This window comes from Pteropus vampyrus, unplaced genomic scaffold, assembly GCF_000151845.1.
Source record: "Pteropus vampyrus isolate Shadow unplaced genomic scaffold, Pvam_2.0 Scaffold59, whole genome shotgun sequence".
Lineage (NCBI taxonomy): Eukaryota > Metazoa > Chordata > Mammalia > Chiroptera > Pteropodidae > Pteropus > Pteropus vampyrus.
Window position 1 is genome coordinate 481922 of NW_011888840.1, and position 14681 is coordinate 496602.

The window sequence follows — 14681 nt, forward strand, 5'->3', positions numbered from 1 at the left end:
GGCAGCCTGAATGAACCAAAGCAGATGTTGTGATTAACACTCTGCAAACACTATCAGTTAATCTTTACAAAACCTTTGCAAAGTCGTCCTTATACCCCTTTCACAGATAAGAAGATGAGCTTAGAAACTAAACTAAACCAAACCAGCTTGCTCAGGTCACATAGCTAGTAAGTCATAAAGCCAGGCGAACTCCATAGCCCATGCTCTTTACCGCAGTATACAGTGGCGGTTGTTAAACTTCATCGTGTGTCATTATCTCCTGAGAATCTCCTGAGAGCTTGCTGAAAATGCAGATTTCCAGGGCCCACTTCCTGGGGGTGATTCTGAATCAGTAGGTTTGGGGGTAGCACCATGGAATCTGCATTTTTAACGAGCATCATCCACCTCCAGGCAATTCTGATGGAGCTCTATACAACACTCTTGTGAAACCCTCCAGTACTGCTGCTTGCTCAACAGATGCCCAATCGCTGATGTCGAATGAGCGAATATAACATTTATTAACGTTTATACAAAACAAGTACTACATGACACCCTTTGTGTCTGTTTGTACCAGGGTAAAGTGGAGAATTACAATGGCGAGACCGATTTAGGAACCACAACGTTAAACGAATTCAAATGGGCTTCTTTATATCAGGACACCTTGGAGCCTTCAATGTCGGCAAAATATCAAAGGCAAAATGCGGCAGGTTTTTTTTCAAAGTCATTTGATCATAGATTCCATTTCTTCTTTTTCTCTTACATAACCCCATTTTAAAACTGCAGTCACAGAGTCTGGAAAGCAGCGTCTTGGCAAATAAATTCACAATAATAGCTTCCACTTATATGGGGCTCTGCAGTTTACAAAGTGCTTTCACATGCATCGTTACTACCATTTCCGGGGGGTGGGGTGGTGGCGGGGGAGATGCAGGATCTCAGAGACACGATCAGTGGTTCACCCAAGGAGAGAGAGCTCATACGAGCAGAGTGAGGATGGGAACTGAGTCCTGCGGGCTCGGGATCCAGTTTATCCGTGGCGCCACGCGGGACTCTTCTCTCCCAGAGAACTTTAGAGCTTCGGGGAAACGGTGCGACATACTGCGAAGCCATTTATCCTTTTTTTGCCTCAGTTTCCTCATCCGTAAAATGAGGCGTTTGTAACAAATTTAAGAGAGGTGCCTTGTCCAAAGTCAAATAGCTCTCTTTAGTAGCATCACAGAGTTCACGGTCAATTTTCTTAACTCCTTAACCAGTTCGATCAATCTGCCTTGAACTAGGAGCCGGTAAAAGTGCTAGGCACTCCAGCTGCAGTAAAAAATCAGGCACACTCCCCTCTCTGGCATAGTACATCTCCCAGAATGGTTGATAGAAATTCTTGTGTGCAACTGTCTTTTGAAAAATTGCTTCCAAGGCCAGAGCAGCATGCCCTTTTGTGCCCTGGCTCTGGCCTTCCATCTCCTGAAAAAAACAAGGCACAAAAACAGACAGACAGTACAGCATTGCCTTGAAATGTCACCAAAGACATCATTGCCACTGCCACATGGCCATGTCCGAACGTCTTAAATCTACAGTTACTCCACAGCAGGGCTGGAACTCAGCTTTACTTTGGTAATAAAAGCTATTACCCGACTCTTCATACATTTCCACTTTCCTCCCTATTTCACAGCTCAAGAAGCATCGCTCCGATATGGAGGGATTTTTTTTATTTAAGAGGAGATATAAGACAGCATGTTTTTTCCACCTCACGATTACTTATTACCTCCCATAAGCTACAACATGGTAATTTTGCAACACAACTTTTAATTGCTCACGTCTGTTAAGACGCCAGTGCCCTGGGCGTCTCCTTGTCCTCCTCCCGACTCCATCTCGTTGTGTGTCTGGCACCAGCCCTGCCAGAGCCTGGGTTAATATGTACTCATTAGCTGTACATTAGTATCAGACCGAGAATCAACACGATGGATCCAACATGTTGGAGCTTGGGTCAGAGTCTCAGCTGAGTCTCATCAAATGCAGAGGCCAGCAGCCTGGCATCGGCGCTCTAGCACACACAGAGCATGTTGTGCTCAAAGTGATCACTGGGGAAGATGACAAACATGGGGCCTCGTTAAAAACTGAGGGGAGAAAAAAATGTTCCTTTGCAGGACCCACGAGGCTTCACGGTTCTCGATTTGCCTTTCCGCTCACATGAAGAATTTATTGGGTTTATCACCAAAATAAAAGAAAGCTGAGCATTGGAGTGGCATTAACATATTTCCAGGAATCAAATAGTAGCATGCATCAGAGATCCAAGCAAAAGTTTTAAAGCATGTCTTGCTCAATCCAAATGTTATTTTTATCCTCCGAATCACATAAGCTGTTTTAAATCTAATGGAGGTAACACAATTGCTGCATACGTTTCCACTTCCTTCCTCCCCTGCTTGCTTCCTTCCTCCCTTCTTTTCTTCCCGCCCTGTTTCCTTCCTCCCTTCTGTCCTACCTGTTTTCTTCTTTCCTTCCTACCAATTTCTTCCTTAACCGAATTAGTAATAAATAGTCCTTCAAAAATGCCCCGGAATAGGGTCTCTCAAAGCATCCCCTGTAATGTATCATTTGGCACACGAATACTGCTCACCTATTTCCCATCTCCTGTTGGAGGACAACTAACCCTAGCAGAGGAGGAAACATTAAATTAAGAAAGAAAGGCTTCCATGGATCTCCAGGTTTGTCATGTTTCAACCTAATTATTTAATAGGACATTATGGGTAGGACCGTCATGCTGTTAACTAACAGTTTCCCTTTTCTTTAAGGGCGGAACAATCAGGTAAGAGACTACCAGCAGTTGGTGATTTTAGAGATGATTACCCAACCCACCATGGGCCCTTAAAATTAGCTTGATTTTTGAAGGACCAGTTTGAAAAAAAAAAATAAAAAAACCCATGTTTAAAATTACATGGACAGGCAGTGCTCACATTTTCATAAAATCACTTAAAAATGAAAGGTCAAACTAATCATTCCAACACTGAGAATCAGCGTTCTTGTCAGCAGAATTCAAAGAGTAGCTTTTGTTCTCAATGATCGCACCTTTTTTGGCGAAATTCCAATAAGCACTTTGCATTCCCGATGGAGCCGGTGTTCTTCCCGAATGGGAACGTGGCTTGTGCAACGCAGGCAGCTGTCACTTCTAAACTGGGCACACAGCCTTGGGCGCGGGCAGGTGCTCGCTCCTCAAGAGAACAGAACTCAGCTGTGCCCTGGTAGTTGCGTGGTGTAGAAGCTCTGAGTTCTCAGGAGTGTCAAAGGAAGTAATGAATAGGAAATCACTCTATAAAGCACCAAGCAAATATTTAATGGTTGGTATGTGTCTCTCCAAAATTCATATGTTGAGAACCTGATGCCCAAAGCAGTGGTATTAGGAGGTGGGGCCTTCCGGAGGTGATTAGGTCATGAGGGCAGGGCCGACGTGAATGGAATCAGTACCCTTATAAAGGTGATTCCACAAAGATCCCTCTCCCTCCCACCATGTGAAGACAAGAAGAAGTCCGCTGTGCAGAAGAGAGCCCTTGCCCGACCATACAGGCACACTGACCTTGGACTTTCAGCTTCCAGAACTGTGAGAAATTCATTTCTGTTGTTTATAAGCTACCCAGTCTATGGTATTTTGTTCTAGCAGCTCAGACTGATCAAGACAATTGTTTAATATAACTTGTGTAGTTCTTAGAATCGAGATATCAAGGAAGAAATTTTTTTGTAGGAGAGACACTGGAGTGTCCACTTCTAAAACTATTTCCATGCAATACATAAAGCTTTAGGCTATATTTCATAAAAAGCAATACGCTACAGTTCTCTAACTTTTTAAAAGAAAGACGGTCCTGGGCTTACAGATTTATATATACTGGGTAAAGAAAGAATTAATTTGTAAAACTCACTAGAACTAATTGTAAAATAGAACTGAGCACCTAGCCCAGTGGTTAAGCACTCAAAAAAATATTGAATTATGTTCCACTAAGGATTTACAGTATTCAGCTTCCTCATGCATTGCGGGTGTGGCGCCCCTGGTGGTCAACCTTAGTTAGCACAACAGCATGGCCAACCACACTCCTAGGCTCAAAACTTACCTCCAGGTGCCTAGCTCGGAGAGGCTAGAACTATGGGTAAAGGAGTGGAGGATGCTGAGCGGAGCCAAGCGGGGTGAAAGTGAAACAGAACACACTTGGACCAGGGGGACGCCCAGGTGACTCTAGATTTTCATACATTGCTAAGAAATTGTCTTTGAAGGCAATTCCAAGGAAGAATTCTAAAAATGCAGCAGTGCAGCATCTGAGTGAAGGTAGAACTACCTGAGGGGGTTGCTGAGAAAGGCAGTACCACCTGAACATACATATTCGGTGCTCCGGCACCCAAGATAAATGGCTCCTTTTCAGGGAGGCCACACATTTTGCACCTTTAAGCCGTGGCTCATGCTGTTGCTGCTATTTGGTCATGCTATTCTTTCTCTACCTGATCTTTAAGATTCAACTCGGTACCTTTGTTACCTTCCTTAGTCAAGCCGATTCCTTCCTATGAGCTCTTACAGGATTTAATATAGAAATTACAGCATGCATGCTTCCGTATTTGGAATTCTTACTTTCCATGTCTGCTTTCCCCATTTGTTGGCGAGTTCCTTGAGAATGTCTTAGTATCTCCCACCCACCGCCTTGCCCATTATAAACGATTATCTAAAGTCACTTCCCTTACATTCGCATCGCTCGTTCCCTTCATACTACTTATCACTATCTATATTGTTTGTTTTCTTGTATATTATCCATCTCCCCTAATTTTGGCAGCACTAGTATCGGGTACACATTTTGATTCAATCTTGGCTGTTTCATTCAGTCTTTGATGTTTGGCCTTCACGGGTTTAAGACAGTTGTTTTGTGCATGACCCTGAACGCCAAGGACTGGCAGTCACTTGCTTTTGTTAAGGGCCAGTTCTGAAAGTGCGGATTGACACAGTCCCAGAACAAGCTAAGATATATGCAATTAAATTGTACAATGTGTTCGCACACGCGCACGCACGCACGCACACAGACACAGGGCATTTTTGTGTTTTGAGCACTGTTAGGAGTTCTGGGTGTACAAAAGTAAATGTTCATGTGAAGTTTTCATGAAACACAGACATGCCCACATGCTCCATCTTCACGATGGAATCCCCCGACGCATTTTTTTCCAATGCCTCACACAAGAATCCAATTCGGGCAATTAACATTTCTCTCCTTTTCACACCCACTAGTGGAGGTGTTAATAAGCAGAAAGCAGCAGCACAGGTAGACAGCCAACTGGCCAAAGGGACGTAGAGTCTAGGAAACTGCCACTAAGAAGCATCAGACAGATGAAAGTTCACACAAGACTTAGAAGGTCTGTTTGCAGAGCAGAGAATGAGAGAACGAGGACCGTGGACCGGGAGGCGGAGAAGCAGGAGAGTGGAGGAGAGGTAGATGCTCTGGAGCTACAGTCGAGTTGTTTGACAAAGAAGCGTGATCACGAGTATTGCCAGGGACATTTTAGAAGTCTTCCAGGACAGAAGGAAAATGTCGATTCTACTTAGGGCAAGAGGGACACTGGGCAGTGAGTCATCGTGATCAGAAACCAAATCTCCTCCTGTCTTCTTCCTCCTCCTGATGCTCCTCAAGGTTTCACTCTTTTGTTCTCTCTCCTCTTTTTCTTAGAGATCTCTTCCACCCTTTGACTGTCTCTCTCAGGAAGGTACTCCCAATCTCTATCCCTACCTTTGATCTCACCAAAGTTCTGGGCCAGTAGTCACCTAAATTCCCCAGTGGTGAAATGGCAACGAAAAGATCACATATTTCATAATTCTGAATAGTTCTTACAACACCTCACATGGAGGTACACCCAGGTACAGTTGAATTATGCCCCGGACTAAAAATCACAGACATGTGAGTTTTAATCTCATACCATGATTATGGTCAAGTAACAAAATTGCCAATTCATACTCTATTTAATTTTTTCTGTATCTCTTGGCTCTAAAGCTCTGTAAGAATCTATGGTTCTTTAAGCTCATGCAATAAGTAAGGCATGAATCCAAGCTGTGTGCAACAGGCAACTGGAGTCTAGAGCCCACATTTTCTGACTTCCGATCTAGTGTTCTTTTCATTAAGAAGGATGATAAATTCACAGAAAATAAAGAACAGCCATTCAAAGACCATCACACCTGCATCTCACTCAAAATTGAGTGGCTTGACATTTTCAAGTAAGAAAATCCCCAAGTGACACCAAATTCATGGGCTGAGAGTTCTTATGTGAAAGGATGATTGTTTAGAACATAAAAATGAGGGTCAGGTGCAGACACCTGACCACTCTGAACACATAATATAAAATTGTAATTTATTCCCAGAGAAAATGTGTTGCAATGTCTACTGTCAGCACGAAATACTTGTGCTGGCTAGTCCACTGATTCACTCATTTGACATACATTGACCGCCAATATTTCTCAGACACTGCCTAGGCATTGGAGCCACAGACCTGAATAAGAAGTCACCTCTTCTCTGCAAGGTTACAATCTGCAGTGCAAAAACAGACCAAGGAATATTTTAGGGCCTCCCTCTGACTCGTTATGAAAGGCAAATGAGTAGGGGGTAGTTCTGAGGGTCTTGCTTGACCTCTGAGGCTCCATAAAGACCCCCAGTTTCATCTTGACACAGACCACATGTAAATATGATTATTAAATCAGATTCTAGAACTCAAGATACATCTATATTTCTACCCCTAATTCTAAATAAAATCAATATGAAGACCTTCAAATTTACTCACTTGACAAACCAGAGAACCAATTCAGCTTACAAGACCTGAAAATACCACCTTGAAGGAGTTTCAAAATAGAAAATGAAATGTGTTAATTTGCGTGGCATTTGCAATATTGCAACCTAGTCCTATTAGACGCAATAAAAAGCCCACATCAAAAATGTAAGGGTGCAAAGGGACTCTGAAAGTGGCATTTGGGAATTTCAAAGCATTAAAAAATAATTAGTCCAGGGTATGAGGGAGGGAGAAATGAGTAAATGCCAGAGTGAATTAATAAAGTTTGAATATAATTGTAAATAAAAGTAAACTTCTAAGTAGTGGCCGTAACCGTCAGCATGTTATGGAACTGGCTATTATCTTTATGCCACTTCATGGTCCCATGTACATCTGCTGGAATTTTTTCCCCCTCTTATGAACATACTGGCGATTTTAGTAGATACTGTTTGTCCTCTGCCAAAGTTCCCTTTATTGGTGCCTCCAACCCTCACCTGATTTGGATATTGACTGCTCACAGCTTAACCCTTCTCCTTCTCTAGAGAATTGCCCTTAGCTGATAGCGGTGGCTCACAGCCAGTGGCTGACTTACATGGGGGTACCAGCTCCTGACTTCCTTGGCGTAAGATGAGAGAGCTCTGTGCTGTCATTCATGCTTCCGAGCTCCCTGTGGGGTCGGGCTGAGGCTAGATTTTAGCCGATGCCACCTCTATGCTTAGTTTCCTCCCTGTCTGTGATGCTTCATTCACTTCCTTACAGGTTTCTTCCAAGAGTTGTTAAATTAATTAAACAAGCAGGCCATTAGACTGAGGTGGCTCTAATGCCTGGGGAGACTGTGAAAGCAAACCAAAATCCAAGCCTGGAATTGGTCTCAAGGTTATAAAATTGAAACCTAGAGATAACCAGTCACTAACAGCCAACGAGGCTTGAAGCTATGCCAATCGATAATTTCCTTACTTTGCTTCTGCACTTTCTCTATATGAGTCTTTCCCAGAGCACCTGCCAGTCAAGTTCTTATATAACCACTCCTAGGTCGGCGCTGCCCAAATGGAATCAATTTTTGCTCAAATGAACTTTTAAAAGTTTTAATATATCTCAGTTTATCTTTCAACAGAGCCTTCCATCAGTAAGCTCTCCCTAAGATTCTTCATCTCAGACTTGGCTTCTAAAAAAATTCTAACTTACATTAATCAGAGTATTGAAAGGCTTAAAATTTCTATGCTGCCTTGACATCTTTGAGCTTCACAGGGGCCACAATGCCTACTGGTGAGCCCTCCCTGCTCTTATCTGTTAGACCTACCACCCGGTAGGTTTCCCACTCAGGTAGTTTCCTTTTCAGCTTAGCCAGCTGCACTCCACCTAGTCCTCAACCTTATGGGCTTTACTTCGCCGATAGCCTGCAAAATTATTCAAACAAGCCAATCACATCCTCCCATGGCAACCAGGGAGCAACTCACCCTCTTGTTAATACAAAGCCTGCCTCCCACAGCCCCTGCTGTTTCACGTTGCTCCCTATGGAACCAGACACAGGGAGCTTTCTATCCTGAACCCTGCAGTCTTCTCCCTAGAGACAGAATCAGGCCCATGTGAATTCGTGGGAACTGGCCCGCAAGAATGAAGTGTATGTGCCGCCATCTCTCCCCCACGGGCAGCTCTGACGTTTCCTTGGTGAGAATAACTCACATAACTAAACTGCACTGTGAAGTCATGTAGCAAAGTGGGCATATTTTCATGCTTTCATTATAGCTCCCTCTGCTAACCCACTCACCCACCCGTCCGTTCCAATTTGAAATCTCTGATTTTTGTTCAAGAGAATGGAAGATGGCGGAAATCTGAATTATGTTCACATTGGTACATTTACTTTAAACACTTATAGTAAGAGACCAAGAGGGAGATAACCAAGCTGCCGCCAGGTTTTCCTCCGTCTCGCTCCATCTCAGAGGTGACTCACTCGGGCCCTTGATGACCGCCTTTTAGAGCAACACAACACACCTATTAGCACTTAATTACATTAACAGTCTGTCTCCCAGCATAGCAAACAGTCTTGATTTGGGGATGATGCAAATCAAGTGGTTGGGGAGCCTGGACAGTGGTTCTATTTCCATTTATCAGATGGGAGCTCCCTCGGGTCAGAGACTATTTTCTCCCTGGAGGAAGTGATGGGAATTCTCACTTAGGTGATTTTTAGGCAGATGGTGGAGCTGACATATGTATAGGCTCCAGAAATATCTTTCCATTAATTATACTGCCAAGATCTTGATTACAAGCATTCTGTTTTACTCAAGCCAAGGCTATTTTACATTTACACTTGAGATTTTTCTAATATAGGTGGGAAATGTAACTAGAGAATGAAATGACTGGGTTGGCTATATTTACCTAAAACTTTGGGGGATAAATAAATTGCCATTGTCGGATCTAAAATTAATGATGGTCTAGTGAATTATGTGAGAATATATAGGTAGATTTACAGATAGATATAGATATAGATAGATAGATAGATAGATGAATGGATAGATGGATGTAGATGTATAAGATAGATGAGTGGATAGATAGAAATAGACAGAGATGGGGGGAAGGGGTGGAGAGAGAGACAGAATAGACAGATGAGCAAGAGAAAGAGAGATGGGGAGGCAGTCCTGCCTACTGCTGGACAATTAGAATGATTGTGCAAGCTGAAACAACATCAAGTAGTCCTAATAATCAATTGGAAAAATTAATATTGTTCTATTGCCTTTGAAAGATTTTATTAGAACATGAAAAATTGTTTTACTCACTTATAAATGCATAGGGAAATGAAAAAGTAAAACTAATGTTTATAATTTAAAACATTAAAATGATTGAAAATTAACATGCTTTATTTCCTGTCAAAATAACTTTTCAAGAGTAGTTTGAACAGGGCTATTGCCTTGTCTTTATCATACAACTTTATGATACAGAGTGAGCATCTTTTCTAGGCCTTGGCAAGTTGTCATACACCTTTCTAAGTCTGGATCAGCAAGCAACATTTTATACTTTGTATTTTCAATGATGTGAAATATCTCTGAGAGTTCCTTTAATGGGAAGTTTTTTACTGGTGTCACTTCCTCTGGGGCATCTTTCTTCACTGCTACTCTCTTCGTCTACATTTATGAGTTTACCTTCACTAAGTTCTTCTGGCTGAATATCAAGAGTCTCTCAAACGGTATTGCTGTCAACATTCCTACGGTCAGCTGTTTCTTCTGTAAGTCTACTTGCACTGGATTTGAATTTCATTTCTGGAGTTATCACCTTTTGTTTTCTGGCACTTTCATCTTTCTTTGGACAGTTCCCCTTTTCTATTATCCATTCTTGCAGAATGTTTTATCGATTTACCACCAGGAAACAAAGAAGAAACACAACTACCCACTTTGCTGTCTGTGTGTGAACTGACTAACAGATACTCAGTGACCAACCACTGAGAGATTTTGAAAGGAGTGACGTGACTGGTCACTGATCAGGATGCACATCTGTGACTGACACAGTGATCTGTGGACTGAGGAGCTCGCAGCAAAGTTTCTACTCTATGACATTACTCATAGTTAATATACCGTGGTAACTAAAATTTGAACCATGTTGTTGAGAGACTGGTGTTATTAATTAAACCATGGAAATGAAATGTGCAAAACAAAGTGAAATTGTGTATGTGAGGTTTGCGTGTCATGCGTGTGTGCGTATGTTATAATCTAGTGTTCCCCTAACCTATCTTATCAAAGATGATTTCAGTCTTTGTAGGACTGTTCTTTGGGCTCCTGCAGCGTGAAACCAGAGGAAGATTGCTGTGTGAACTATAAAGGGAGGCATCTAGCCAGAGAGGTTCAACTGATTGACGTAGTCGAGAATGGATGGGAAGGAGAAGATCTATTCTCTTTGATTTTTTTCTCTTAGTGTCATGGGAGGAAGGAAAGCAGTTGAAGATCAGAATGGATTCTGTGTAGATAGCAGAGTAAAGAAGATTTTAGTAAAAAGATTTGGGGATTTTTATCCTATGTGGATTTTGCCTGCTGTGGAGTGAATGCTTGTGTTTCCCCGAATTCATTTGTCGAAGCCCAAAATGTGATGGTACTTGGAGGTGGGATCTTTGAGAGGTAATGAGGTCATGTAGGTGGAGCCTCCATAATGGGACTAGTGTCCTTACAAGAAGAGAGCTGGCCCTCTGTCTCCCTCTGCCATGTGAGACTCAACGAGAAGAGGGCTGTCTGTAAATCAGGAGAGGACCTCCGTCAGCACTCAACCATCCTGCTACCTTGATCTTAAACTCTGAGCCTCCATAACTGTAAGAAATAAACTACTGTTTTTTATGCCACCCAGTCTGTGCTACTTTGATATAGCAGCCAGAACTGATGAAGACACCCCTTATTTTCATAAAGGCAAGTAAAGGATTTTGAGTGTTTGGGGTATGTTTCTTAGTTATGAAACTGTGCTTTTGGTATGTGATACTACTCTGACACTGCATTCCTAGGGGAGCTCATTCATAGGGACATATATTCCCTGGGTCCCTTTATTAACTCACCTTAGGTGAAAGCTTTGGGCTTGTATGTTCAAAAGAAGGGCTCACACTCTGGCTCTGCTATTTACTAGAGGAGTAATCTTAGAAAAGTTATTCATTCTCTTCAAGCTGACCTCATAAGAAAGAGATTATTTAAACATGTTGCCTGAAACAGACTAGGCACATCATAAATACTAATTACCAACTTCCCTTCCTCCAATAACATCCAAGAGAGGCACAGTGATATAAATGCTCCCATTCGAAAGAATCTGAAGTGGATCTGTGGAAAACTGAGACTTGAACTTGCATCTCAGAGCTTCCAATTAAGTTTTATTGTTTTGTCATTTTGTGTTTTGGTGTTTTCAATCTGACAAGAAATAGTTTGCAAACTGAGATAACAAGGTGAAGCAAAGGCAAGGTCTGATGAACTAAGCACAAAACAATCCGACAGTTCTGCCATGTCCCTGTTTATTATTGATTTTCTGAGTAGCTAGAGAGTTACAACTTTGTTTTTCTCCTTTCTGAAACTGGACCTTTGAAAACACCTCAGTGATAACTGTAAAAAGATTAACTAAAGAATAATGATTAAAAAAATGTGTTTGGGGCACGATGCATTTTATAATTCAGGGTAGGGATGGGCATTCATGGGCCCTTTTGAGACAGATTGCGGCCTGCAAGGAGTTAAAGATGTTGAGACTAATGTGATCATGGGAAAGACTCTACCTTGTGCACCTGGCCCATCTACAGGTGAGGGTGCTCACAGGGGAAAGCAGCGCAGGACCTGTCACTATGGTGTAGTTAATAGAACAGGAAGTCAAGCTCTCCTTGGAATATGGCCCCAGTTCAAAGGCTGCTGGACCAGCACTGACTCTGATAGAGAATGACTACTAGAGTTTAAGGAAAGAATAAAATTGATTTCGGTGGATTCTTTTGGAAGTTAAATAACTTATGATATCACAGCTTCGTCGCACTCTCTGATTATTTCTGTATTAGAGTGTGACTTTAGATAAAACAACTTCCATCTCTGGGACCCAGATTCCTCATCTGTAGAAAGAAGAGGTTGGGTTAGAGCCACTTAGTGGAAGCCATTCTTCCAGTTCCCAGACCGTCTCACAGAGAAGAATAATATCAATAGAAAGTTCTCCTCCTGTGTAGAGAAGAGGTTTTAGGATTTGCACTGAACAGGATTTTAAAAGGGAAGTTGTTGTTTCATATTGTTTTAGTTTATGTAAATGCCAGTTCTAAAAACCTGAAATTAACTGTAATATGTACAAATCTTGTCCCAGAGCTACTGTTATTAATCCACAAAGTCAAACATTAACAGTATAGGAAAAGACAAAGGACATCAATTTAAGGTAAATTACAGCTGAATATATATAAGATCATACTTTATATCTTTCTAAATACCAAGCGAATTTGCTGATATTTGTGATAATATAAGAAAACCACAGTATTAAGGATTTGCCATTCATTGTAACATTTTGCTAAAAACCATTCATATGTCTCCACACTAGGATTCAGTATTAAATATTTATTCAAAAAAGATTCCTGTAGACTTGGTCTATGGTAATCTTTTTGAGAAGTTTTGAAGATGAAGGCAATAAAAGATATTCTTACTTCTAATAATTGTCCATGACACGTCATTATTGTTCTTATAGATACAATGCATAATACAATTTAAAGAAACATCTGTCATGATTATCTGAAATTACATCAAAAAACAACAATATTCTAAAAACGGGAAGAGCTTTTTGTACACCTTTATTATTTCTCCTAATAACACATCTACTGGTTAATTTGGGATAAACAAAAGGCGTAAGCAGATAATTTATAAGTGAGAAAATGGAACCTTCGGAAGAATTTTCAAAATCACTGATAATGATCCAATACTATTTTTCAACTATCCAAACCAAATGATAATGACTTTAAATGTAATTTGTATTAAAAGAGATGAGAGAAAAGGACTTTCAAGAGTGGAGACCATCTCAGTTATCTGGAAGGTAGAGAGATGTGTGTGCTGAGCAGCCTCCCTCGGCCCCTCCAGATCCAGGTTCTATCCTTTTCCATTCTGCTCTGTGTCCTGGGAGGCTGACCCCAACAGAATGCCTCACTGGGGCCCCCTTGCCTCTGCTTCCAGTCACCCCAGCCAATGGGAGACACTAGGAGATGAGTGGGCAGGGCTTGTGTCTCCCTCCAAAGTGAACCCTCACCGCTCTTAGTGGGCAGCCCTTTTCTCAGCCACAAGTCTTGCTAGGTTTTACGAGTCCAGCTGCTGTCCTTAGCTCTGGAATGCTTCGTCTCTATTGGCTTCCCTTCCCTTGGTCACACCTTCTAAATTGTCCCTGCAATAAATCTTTTCCAATCATCCCTTCTGACTTTGCCATCTACCTCCTGCCAGGACCCTGAAATATGTGGCACATCTCCACGTCCACTCAGGACCTTAACCAAGTGAGCGCGTTTCTCATCGCAATCAATTCCTCTCCTTTTCCTTCTCTAGTGAACATCTGTTGCTTTTCCCTCCCCAGAATCCTGTTAGTCTTTTCCTTGTATAGCAGCCTAATTTTCCATGAGAGAACCCCTTCTCCTCATCTCTGAGTGCACATGGCTTGGATGAGGCTGATATCAGCCCCAACCCGGGGCTGAACATAGGATCTTAGTACAATTAGACTTAATCTTAGGACTTCTTTTGAAACCATGGGGGCAAAGAGACCTCTATTAATGGAAACAGCCAGCTGTGAGGAGAAATATAAGCCTGGAAAAGTCGGGTTAAGGAAGAGGGCTTGCCTGAGTATAAACCGACAGAGTGGACACCGTACAAAAAAGAGGAAGAGGCAGGTTCAAATATTGTTATTTGAACCCTCAGATGCCACCCTGCCTGAAGCTTAGCCTTGGACATTGTAGTTATCAGAAACTGTACATTCTCTTTTTTGTTCAGGCTGAACTGAGCAGCGCTTTCTGTCACTTGCAAATGGAAGATCCCTTACTAATAGGCCTTCTCCCAATAAAAACATATTTGGAGAGAGTAATAATTAGAGATGTTAAAGACTATGACTTCTAAAATGATATCATCCAGATTTGCAGTGCTGTCTTCATCAAAAACCCTGACACATGAGGTTATAAGAGGCACCTGTGGTTCGTGTTTATTATGATTTTGGAGCTACCACTACCTAGTGAATCAGCACATAGGCATTGCTCAAAGAAATTCTTGCTGATATTATTATTGCTATTATTTATAAATGTATAAATGTAGTCCTTTGAAATCTGTGAGAGATGGGACAGTACCAAACCAAACAGCTCACTTTGTGTTGAACTTTGTGGCTGAGTCCCATGTATGAACTGGTACGAACAAAGAACAGTGGTGGAAAACAGCCAAAAGCTGTGTTCAAGCATTATTTTCAAGTGCCATTTGACTGGGCCTTCTCAGGTGACA

General features: G+C 41.8%; 1 protein-coding gene across 1 annotated transcript in view; it reads right to left on the reverse strand.

Moving 5' to 3' along the window:
* Positions 1–14681, reverse strand: part of SNTB1 (syntrophin beta 1) — a 214005-nt gene that overhangs the window by 49230 nt on the left and 150094 nt on the right. The window lies entirely within an intron of this gene.